Here is an 11,902-nt window from a genome sequence, read left to right as displayed (position 1 = left end):
TGAAGCCAGGATAAGTGGGTATTATCTGCAAGTGTGGGGGCTCTTATGCATATGCCCTCTCTTCTTATCAGCTGGACGCTTCACTCTCCACTCTAGTCTTCTGTGGCTATGCAAAGCACCATTTTTAATCCAGAAGGATGACCTCCAGATCGCTCAGGGAGTTAGGTGGATTCATTCTGTACCTTCAAGTTTATCTGCGTATCAGTGTTCTAGGATGGGGTCTTGAAGGGGAAGGAGCATCAAGGAGGAAGGGAGTTAGGTTGCTTCTGTAGGTTAAGAAGGGATGTAGGTGTTAGTTACTTATTGCTGTGTAACACATTACCCCCAAATGTAGTAGCTTAAAATAACAAACATGTGTTACCGCATATGGATTCTGAAGGTCAGGAATCCAGGAGTATTTTAGTTGGGTAGTTCTGGCTCAGGGTCTTATAAGATGTAGGCTGACGCTACAGTCATCTGAAGGCTTAGTTGAGGCTGGAGAATCCACTTCCAGGAAGCTCATTCACATGCCTGTTGGTCAGAGGCCTTAGTTTTTCCTCATAAGGGTCTCTTCATAGGGCTGCTAAGAACATGGCAAATGGCTTCTCCCAGAGGAAGAGATTGGCCAAGAGAAAGCCACCAAGCTTTCAGAACCTCGTCTCAGAAATGGCACACCATAACTTCTGCCCTATTCTACTGGTCACACAGACCAACCCTGGCACAATGTGGGGTGTGAACTGAACACAGCAGGAATCACTGGAGACCATCTTGCAGGTTCTCTATTATAAAAGGGAACGGTGTCTGAAAGAGACACTCCTCCCCAAAACAAGGGGAGGAGCAATCTCTCACTCCTATCATGGATCTCTTGTCTGGAAGTTCTGGAGGCCAAATGAGGGCCAGGCTCTTGTCAAGTCAAGTGTTTCAGGCAAAAGGCCATAATACCATGCTCATTCAGACCTGTGGTTACATTCGTCAGTATTTCCCCTACCTTGAACTAGTTCTCAGTTTGAAGGGGCAGAGCAGGAGCCTACACAGGCCCAGAATTTCTCTGCCCCAACTTTCTTATCAGATAGAAGCCTTAGGGTTCAGGCTTGAGCCTCTGCTATTACCTCTCAATGGAGAACATGAACAAGCAACCTAGGTTTCCTCACTCTGGCTCCCCCAGGGCAAAGCTAAAGCCCTTTGAAGGGAATAGGGTTGAGGTGGGGATGGGTTCTATCTGCTCCACTCTGTGGCTGACAGTTTCTCCAAGGGGCTGCAGGTGTCAGCTGGCTAAGCCTAGCCTAGGTGTTGAAATTTGCCCACTCAAAACCTCCCATGGGATAGGGAGGCCTGGGAACCACCACATGAATGTTATCAAAATTGGTCAGGGAGCTGGGGGCAATTCAACCATTAGTGAAGGTGGGGGGTCAGCTCTCTTAGATCCTTTCCCAGAGAACAGCCTTTGTGAGACCCATCCTCCATTCCCCAAGCCCTATCCCCTCCCCCTTGCAGAGGGTGTCAATGCACCTGCAGATGCTTCTGGTAAGGAGGCCACCGCAGGACTGCACCCTGGGACTTCCCACTTCCCTGTTCCACAGGCTACCCCCGCCCCTTCTCAAAAGCCTGCTCACTGGAGCTCTTTCAGTTGCTTCCACTGCTGGTTTCCCTCAGATTCTCATCTCTTTTCTCCCCTTAGGCCTCTTCTCTCTCCTCCAGTCTGGAGACTCAGAAGACACGCAGCAAACATATGTCTCATCCTCATCCGGGAACCAGGAGGTCTCTGGAGAGCTCCATGGTCCATATAGGATATAGGATTAGAGCAGATAGCTTAAGTGAGGATAGTAATACTTTTTTTTTTTTTTTTTTTTAAGTTTTATTGTGAATTATGTGATAGTTTACATGGGAGAACATTAGTTTTACATTCATCCTATCATATATTGTTTCATTGCCATGGTTACAATCCCCTCCATGCATCATCATCCAACTAAAGGGTATACCCTACAAGCCTGCCCCCCAGTCATCAGCACACAGCCTCTCTCCCTCTCTGGGTCTAAAGTCCCCAGCTGCTCCATCTCTCCATGTCACCATCTCTGCCTCCATCTCTGGCATCACCGCTCTGCTCGTCTCCCTTAATGGTCCCAGGGACCTCCACTCCTAGACTGCAAAGTTAATCACTCCTCTCCTTGTTACAAAACATCTACCTTTACATTTCCAACCCTCACAATCAGTCCTGATAGCAATTATTCACTATTGTATCACAAGAGACTTATCCGCATTTCCTTTCATCAGCTCCACCTAGACAGATTGAATACCACTCAATGGAGATTCTACCTTCCTTCATGCCCTCTGAATCTAGGTTCCCTCTGAAAAGCTTGTAAGCCAGTCACTTCTTGCCTTTGTAACTCCCCCCCAACCCCTTTTTGGGTAGCCAATGTCCAAGTTGCCCATCCCTGTCTACTCTGTGTAGGGAGGGACTGGGAGGAATAGTAATATTTTTTAAAGGGCTTGCCTCATGGATGTGAATGTGCTTTAAAAATGGAAAATCACTTCTGTCATAAGGATGTGGGATTCTGATGGGGACCAGCCTCAGGAGTTCCAGATGAGGTAGCCATCCTCTTACCTCCTCCATTGCTGTGGGAGAAGCCTTCCTTAATCCATTATTCTACCCTTCCTTCATGCAAGTGAGTGGAACAGGCAAGGGATTGGAGTCCAAGAAACAAGTTCAAATCCAGTTCTCTCAACAATGAGACCTTTAGCAATTTTCTTAGACTCTTTGAGCCTCACTTTCCTCATCTCTCTATGGTGATGAGAGTGATATCTATGCCCTAACATATTTGATGAAAATACACAACCGTACACAGCACACAACAACTATAAATGCTCAACAGAAACTCACTTTTTCTCTTTCTCTTCGTTGCCTGTTTGGAAACTGCCAAGTCAGGTTCTTGGGACTCATCTTCACAGGAAGTTAGAGAGCACAGATCCAAAGAGCTGGAAGGCGTCATACTGTTTATCTGGGCCAAAGGTCGTGAACTAGATCCAGCCTTGGAATGCTTTGTTTGATCTAAAACCCCAAAATGAATCTAAAACCCCATTCTGGCTTATCATGACCCTGTAGGACAGAGTAGAGCTGCCTCATAGAGTTTCCAAAGCTGTAAATCTTTAAGGAAGCAGACTGTCACACTGTTCCCATGGTGGGTTTGAAACACTGACTTTTCAGTTATCAATCGAGTGCTTTAACTAGTGTGCCAGCAGGGCTCCTTCTTATTGGATCTACCCAGTGTTAAAATAATAAAATACAAAATTAATTGCCAACATTAAAATGAGAAGATATTGCATAAGTATGTGGTTTGCCTCTTTCTCTAAAATCGTGGCTGAACTGTCAACTCTGGGTTCATATCCTGGTGTAACCTCTATCAGCTCAGCAGGAGCTGTGTAGGTCATGAATGCCTTTATTAGATGAGACAGGTAAGTTCTAGTTTACCTCAGTTTCTAGCTCTCTCTATTGTTTACAGTCGGCTTACCTCATTTCTCAAGGCTACTGAAGGCCTTAAAATGGAGGCCCCTGATCTAGTCTTTTCCTCTCCATTAATTCTTCCAACAAGTATTCAACAAATAGTTTCTTCCAGACCTGGTATGGTGCTGTAGGATAAACGTCAGACTGCTAACTGGAAGGTCAGTAGTTCAAACCCACCAGCTGCTCCTCAGAAACCCTAGGAGTAGGAACCAAGTTCATGGCACTTAACAACAGCCCCACCACACTGCTAAGCACTGGAATTAAGTAAGACAGATGTAGTTACTTACTGTCTAGCCTGTGAAAGAGACATTAAATAATCATTTCATTATAACTGGACAAGTGCTACAAAGGGAGCAACTCAACATGCTGAAACATCATATCATAAGAGAACCTTATTTCCATGGGAGAAGTTGAATAATCTGTAAGGTGACAGTCATGTGCTTCCGGAAAGATAGCAGAACTGTTGCTCGACAAACAGCGCAAATCTTGATACTGAACCACCTACCTCTGGACGACTTTTATGTGAGAAATGAGCTCCTATCTTGTTTGTAGTTGTTAAGTGTTGCTGAGTCAGTTCCAATTCATGGTGACCCTGTATAGGGTTGCTGAGGTTGTAAACCTTACAGGAGCAGAAAGTTTCATCTTTCTCCAGTAGAGCAGCTAGTGGGTTCGAACAACCACCTTATGGTTATCAGTCCAATGCTTATTCTACAGAGCCACCGTGCTCCTATCTTGCTTAACTCTCTATTTTGATCTTTCACTTACGGCAGAGCCCAAGCCTTATTGCTATACGCTTCTAATAGAAATTTGCCTTTTTGTCTTTTAACTTTTTATTGTGAATTGAGCGAAGGTTTACAGAGCAGATCATCAGTTTTACATTCAACAAATCATACACCTCGTTTCATCTCAGTGATTACAATCCCTTCAATGTAACATAATTTATCCCACTTTCTCCTTGTGATTCTAACTTTCATTCCTCCTTCTTTCTGACTCCTTCTGAACTTTGTCTTTGGGTAACTGCTGCCCTTTTGATCTCAAATGGTTGACCATTCTAGGGTATGTACACCTCACTAGTGTTGCACTAGTCTCCCCTATATACCTATCTATTGCTTGGCTGAAAATTGAGCCACGAGGGCGAGTTTAGTTCCAGACCTGAAGGGTGACCAAGAGTCATAGTCTCAGGATACTTTTTTGATCCTCTAAAAGGATCTCTGGTAGCGTAGTGGTTACGAATCGGGCTGTGAACCTCAGGGTCAGCAGTTCGAAACTACCAGCTGTTCCACTGGAGAAAGATGAGGCTTACTGCTCCCGTAAAGATTTACAGCCTTGGAAACCCTGTACAGGGTCGCTATGAGTCAGAACTGACTCCACAGCACATAACAATAACAACAGCATCATTTTCTTATGATTTCCCAGTATGCTGTGCTTCTCCCTTTGTAGCACTTATCCAGTTGTAATACAATACTTAATTGTTTAATGTCTACCTCACAGCTAGAGCAGTGACTACATCTATCTTTATTTGCACCATATCCTCAGCATTTAGCACTAGATCAGGGGTTACAAAATTAAATGCCTACTGGAGCCAGCTAGGTAGCAGTGTGAATTAGGAAAGCAGGCTGGCTGTAAACAATAGGGAAGTAGACCTGAGAAAGGCAGGCCCTCCCTGTAAGGACTCACTCCAAAGGCTGCACTAACATGTTCACTTATACCCATTAGCCAAAATTAAGTAACTTGGCCACATCCAACTATAAGGGAAGCTGAAAAGTATGTCACAGTTATGAGCCCAGCTAAGAATAGAGAATTCTGAGATCTGTAGAATGAATGAAAAATTATCTAGATCAATAACTCTCAAAGTGTGGTCTGTGGACCCCTGAGACACTTTGTGGAGATATGTGAAGTTAATCTTCGTTTAAAAAAAAAAAAAAAAGAAGAAGAAAAAGGATATTGTTTCGCTTTGACACTATTTTGACATTTGCACTGATGTTGCAAAATCAATGTGAACAAAACTGTTGCCTTAACACAGTGGCACGAAATGCTGTTTTTGTTAACTGCCGCTGAGTCAGTTCCGACTCATAACAACCCTATATAGGGTCTCCAAGGAACAGCTGGTAGTTTTGAACTGCTGACCTTGTGGTTAGCAGTCCAATGCTTATCCTACAGAACCACACCAAGACTCTGTGGTATTTGCAGTTAAAAAAAAAAATTACTGCCAGTTTCATTTAAGTGTACTTGATGAAGCACTAAATGCTAATTTTTAAAAATCTTAATTCTTGAGTACACTGTTATGAAATGAAAAGTAGCAAGAACTGCTGTAAATGAAGTACAATGGTTGTCTCAAGTAGAAACATTTGTGTAATTATTGGAGTTGCAAACGGAACCAACCACTTTTTTTTAATGGGTCACTACATTTACTTGAAAGAACAACTGACAGACAAACTCTGGTTATTCAAATTGGGCTATCTGGCAGAAAGCTTCCTGAAAACAAACAAAATGTGCCTGTAACTTCAAGGAAAACAACTGATAGTATTTTGGCCAATGGCAAAATTTGAGCTTTGGAGTGAAAATAAGAATGTTGGAAAACTTAACTGTCACCCATGTGATAGCATCCCAATACTGTCTTTTCTGATGGAATTCATGGTGATATAAAGTAACTTGTGCTTTTTAAAAATACATATTGTATTTTAATGAAAATGTGGCAACATTCGGAAGATCTGTAGAACTCAGTGAACCAATACTTTCCAAGTAGGCAATGCATGATGTCATTATTTTTCTAAATTAATTCCAGGTGGTACAGCATTCTGGGCATAACAAAGACCAAAAGGCAGCTCGGGCAGGATTCTGGGTTGGGTTTACTGATGACACAATTAAGATAGGACTAAAGAGATGGATCAAGGAGCTCTGGTAGTGTAGTGGTTACGAATCGTGCTGCTAACCTCAAGGTCGGCAGTTCGAAACTACCAGCGGTTCCGTGGGAGAAAGATGAGGCGTTCTGCTCCTGTAAAGATTCACAGCCTCAGAAACCCTGCGCAGGGTCACTATGAGTTGGAACTGACTCCACGGTACTTAACAACAATAACACAGAGATGGATCATTGTATGATTTCTTTTTCTACTAAAGTTTATTCTTATGTGTACAACAGATTCAAAGACAACACTGTGGCAAAAGATATCATAGCAGGGAATTCAAGTGTTTTCATAGAAATGGAATCAAGGGTCCAAATTTCTTAATTCACCTGTGGCCGTGGGGCCTTTCACTGCAGCCTTCACTTTTAGCTCTTCGATTTTAGTGTCTTCAGCTCTTCTTTTTGTTTCTGCTTGAAAGCCTATCTTCCTCAAACATTTCTTTGTTCTGTTTCTTCTTCTTGCCTCTTTCACTGCTCAACATGGCACCTGCTGCTCCTTCCCCAGAACTGCCACCAAAAGCAGAATCTACATGATGTTTTAAAATCATGCATGGGTAAAAGATCTAGTCAAACACAAGATAGATCTGTGGATTTTATTGTAATAGAATACAAAAAAAGTTAGTTGATGTGGTTTAAGTGTGGAATTCCACACTGCAGTTAAGCCACCACGATTTCTTGAATTTTAGTGTACTAGTATCAGAGTCCTGGTGTGGTGCTGTGGGTTAATGTGCCAGACTGCAAAGCCGTTTGAACTGCAGGTTTGGCAGTTCAAGCTCACCAACTGCTCCTTGGACACCCTATACAGGGTTGCTATGAGTCAGAACCGACTCGATGGCACTTAACAGCAACAACAACAACAACAATTATTAGACAATTTGGAGTCCTGGTGTGGCACTAAGGTTTAATGCACTGGACTGCGAGGTCAGTGACTCAAGCTCACCAGCCACTCCTCAGAAACCCTATACGGGGTGGCTATAAGTAGGCACTTACCAACAACAATTAGATGATTCACTAATGATCTAAAAAGACATTAAAGTGGTTCTCCCTTAGCCATCTACGTATCTGTGTATAGTCAGATTTTCCTCATATACTTCAACCAAAGAAACATATTATAAAAAATTAAATGTAAGAGCAGATATGAGAATACATTGAAATATTAAAGAGATTTGCAAAACATAAAATAGCACTATTCTTTTCACTAAATATTTATATATTTCACTAAATATAAATATGGAAAATACAGTCACTTTCATATATTTCACTAAATATAAATATGGAAAATATATTATTTGTGACAACTTATAATGGATTTACAGGAACCCTGGCAGCACAATGGTGAAGTACTTGCCTGATAACCAAAAGATCTGAAGTTCAAACCTACCAATGGCTCTTTGGGAGAAAAAACCTAGAGATCTGCTCCTATAAAGATTATAGGCTGGGTAACCCTACGCGCGGCAGTTCTATTCTGTTCTATAGGGCAGCTATGAGTTGGAATCACAATATAATGGATTATTATTTTTAAATAAATTAACAAATACAAGTTAAAAGTTTTTCCCAGTCTTAATCTCTAACACAAAAGCTTCTTGATTTATAGTCAGAATCAATTTGATTGTAACTAACAATAGCAAAAGAAGTTCAGAGAACATATGAAAACCACTGCTCTAGATAAAGGGATAGAAAGAAGGGTAGGGGAAGAGCTTACTAAAAAACAGAGATAATTTGTGCAGAGAACCCAGGGTGGGAAGGTCCACACAGGACCTTTGTTCTAACTGTTGCTGTGTACTGTCCAGTTGGTTCTGACTCATAGTTGACCATGTCTAGGGTTTCTTAGGCTGTAAATCTCTATGGGAGCAGAAAGCCTCATCTATCTCCCACGGAGAGCCTGGTGGATTTGAACCACTAACTGTGGTTAACAGTCCAACATATAACCCACTATGTCCTCCACCTGGTTAAGTTTGTGGCTTTATCCTAAAAAAATGAGAAACCTTTATTGAAAAAAAAAATTATTTGGTAATACATACATGTGACACAATATTTTAAAGGTACAGTAAGCTATTCCTCCCACCCTTCTTCCCCAGTCTGCCAGTTCCCTTTCCCAAAGATAACTACTCTTGCCAGTTTTTTAATGTATCCTTCCAGAGGTGGTCTGTAAATTACAAATATGTATGTATGTATTGGGAACTCAATGGCTCTGTCGAATAACAATGAACTGCGAATCATAAGATTGTCTGATTCGAGCCCACCTCATGATGATGAGGCTTTCTACTCCGGAAAAAATTTGCAGCCTCAGAAACTATAAATAGAGTCGTTACGAGTTGGAACTGACTCAATGGCATTTAACAGCAACAATGCATGAAGGTCCCTGGTGTGCCAACAGGTTGTGCTTGTCCACTAACCTAAAGATTGGTGATTTGAAGCCATCAGAAGAAATGCCTGGCAATCTTGTTGTTAAGTGCCATCGGGTCGGTTCCAACTCATAGTGATCCTGTATAGGGTTTTCTGAGGAGTAGCTGGTGAGTTTGAACTACCGACCTTGTGGTTCAAACTGACCTTGTGGCCCAGTGCTTATCCTCAGGACAGCCTAGAAAACCCTACAAGACAGTTCTACTCTGTCATGGGTTCACTATGAGTTGAAATCAACTCAAAATCACACAACCACAGCCCCAATTTGATTTGGTTTGCTTCTAATCTTTTGTCAATACAAACAGCACTGCAGTGAAAACACATGTTAATACGTCTTTTTGCACATGGAAAAGAGTAGCTGTAATGTAAATTCCCAGAAGTAGAAATACCAGAGTCAAAGGTATGTGCATATTATATTTTGACCTATATTGCTGAATTGCTGTTGTTGTATCAATTTACATTCTGACAGCAATGTGTCAGTTTTGAAAGGTTTTAGCAGGAAAATGACAAGAACACACTTGCAATTTTAAATGATCACTCAGGCTACTGTGAGAAGGATGACTTGAAGGAAGGCAGAATGAAGAGGTCAAGAGACAAGTAAGGAGGAAGGAGCTGTAGTCCAGGCAAAGGATGATAATGGCATCTTGGATTGAAATGGTAGCAGTGGGGCAGATTTCAGAGCTATGCAGAAGTAAAAGTGCATAAACCAAAATAAAAACAGTCCATAAAACCTGTTACTGTTGGGTCAATTCTGACTCATGGCAACTGCATGTGTTAGAGTAGAACTGTTCCATACGGTTTTCTTGACTGCAATCTTTATAAAAGCAGATCTCCAGGACTTTCTTCCATGGTGCTACTGGGAGAGGGAGGTGTTTGAATCACCAGTCTTTAGGTTAGTGTCATTAACTGCCATTGAGTTGGTTCCGAATCATAGCAACCCTGTGTAGGGTTTCCACCAGGAGCAGCTGGTGAGTTTGAATTTCCACCCTTGTGTTTAGCCATCCCGTGCTTAGCCTACAGCACCACACCAGGACTCCTTTAATTGACAATCACAAATCATTTTCACCAACTAGGGTCTTTAAGATCCACAGGGACTAGTAAATAAATACAGGGTTGGGTGAAGGAGTCAAGGACCACACTCAACTTATCAGACTTAAGCAACTTAGTGAATGGTGAAGCCTTCCCTGAGTAGGAAATTTGAAGCAGAAGTAGGTTTGGCGAGTGGTAGTGAGCAGATAATAAGTTTAGTTTCAGATATTTCATTAGGTTTGCGATGTCTGATGAACATCCAAGTGGAGATATCTATGGGCAGCTGATGGACATGCCTAGAGCTCATGAGAGATCTGGACTAGATACAAACATCTGAGGGATGACCAGACACTGAGGCCCACAGGAAAAGAGTGTGTCCATGATGACTTTGAGCATCCAGGTATCCTCCCAGATCAGGCCCTTCCTCCACATGAGCCAGTCTGTAATGTTGCAGATGGTCTTGGAGGCACTCACTGGACAATTGTCCTTGGGGTCCCAGATCAAGGAATTGGGGCTCACTACATCTGCTCTCATATGCCCTCCTTTGTCTCCCACTACTTTCCCCAAAGCCCAGGCCAGATGGCAATCATGGCTGCAATCTTTTTCATGTCACCCAACAATGGCAGTGCCGCTCAGGACACTAGCTTGACTTTCTGAACTTTTTTCCCTTGATTTTAGAATTTTTAATTTAACAGCTTCCCCAAGAGCCAGGGGGTGTTGACCACAACCCCAGATAGTGACGTGGGGGGCCGGCTCAAGCCTGGGGTGTAGAGTTGCCTGCCTCACTACTACCCAGCTTCCTGTTTCTCTTCATTTGAGCGCATCTTTGCTGAAGTAACAAAGCCTACTTGGGCTTCAAGCCTTCATATAGACACACCTGCACAAGAAGCAAAGTGGAAGGCAGACACAGAACTAGAGGTAAGGTGGGCAGAAACAGTTACATTTCTTTCCTCAGAGCTGGAAAGTGGAGAGGAACATGGTGCAGATGCACAGGAATGTGCTGGCCTCTCAGTTTTCTGCCTTTGGAACTGTGAGCTTTAAGAGGGCAGGGACACTTTTTGCGTGCCTCAAAGATCACGGCCCAAATCAGTAGATGCTTATAGGAAAATGTATACTAGAATTCAAGGGAGAGCAGGAATGGAGCGCTGGAGGCTGACCTGGGTGAAAGAAAGAAAAGGGAAGACAACTAGCCATAATTAGCCATAGGGCAGTGGAGAGATAAAGAATGAGAGAGGAAAACAAGAGGGAAGAAGGGGTTGAGAAAGAAATAAAATGAATAAATAAATATTAAGGAAAGAGGGATAGAGGAGGCCTATTAAAAAGAAGTGAAGAGAAAAATCGAGACAAAGGTAAAACTAAGAGAAAATGGAGAATCTAGCCTAAAAATTCTTGAGGCAATTCTCCCCAAATTGATTTGCCTGTTGACGTAATCATCAAAACTTCATACTAAAAATCAGGCTTGCAGCATTTATAAGTTCCACGATCAATGTAGTCTCTTCCAATGACTTCTTCTGTTATGTGATTTTATGTTTTACTTACTTTGGGGCATTTTTATGATTTATGCAAGTTGTCTAAAGGCACTTTCACTTAAAAAAAAAAGGCACTTCTACCTTAATTAGCTATAAAATGATAGATTAAATGGGAAAGCTAAATTGCTTAAGGGTTGAAACTGAGCTCTTGCATATGAAATGGTGTAAAAGTGATAGGTAACATCTTTTTATGTAAATATGTCATTGGACAAATTGGCCCAAGAACATTGGTTTTGGATGACTTAGTCTGCTCTTGAAGAAGGGGCCATGAGAATTAGAAACGGATTTTCATTTACTCCCTGGGCTTCGTATAGTATAGGGGGAAGCAGGATTCTATGTCTTTCAAGACTGATGCTCTATAGAACTCCAGCCCCTCCACATTTCCCCTCTCCCCTCAGTCTTTTTCCTTGACCTAAGGAACTCTGGTAGTATAGTGGTTATGAATTGGGCTGCTAATCTCACAGTCAGCAGTTTGAAACTACCAGCTGTTCCGTGGGAGAAAGATGAGGCTTTCTGCTCCTGTAAAGATTTACAGCCTCAGAAACCCTGTACAGGGTCGCT

Source organism: Chrysochloris asiatica, unplaced genomic scaffold (genome assembly GCF_000296735.1).
Source record: "Chrysochloris asiatica unplaced genomic scaffold, ChrAsi1.0 scaffold00050, whole genome shotgun sequence".
Lineage (NCBI taxonomy): Eukaryota > Metazoa > Chordata > Mammalia > Afrosoricida > Chrysochloridae > Chrysochloris > Chrysochloris asiatica.
This window is presented reverse-complemented; position numbering follows the sequence as displayed.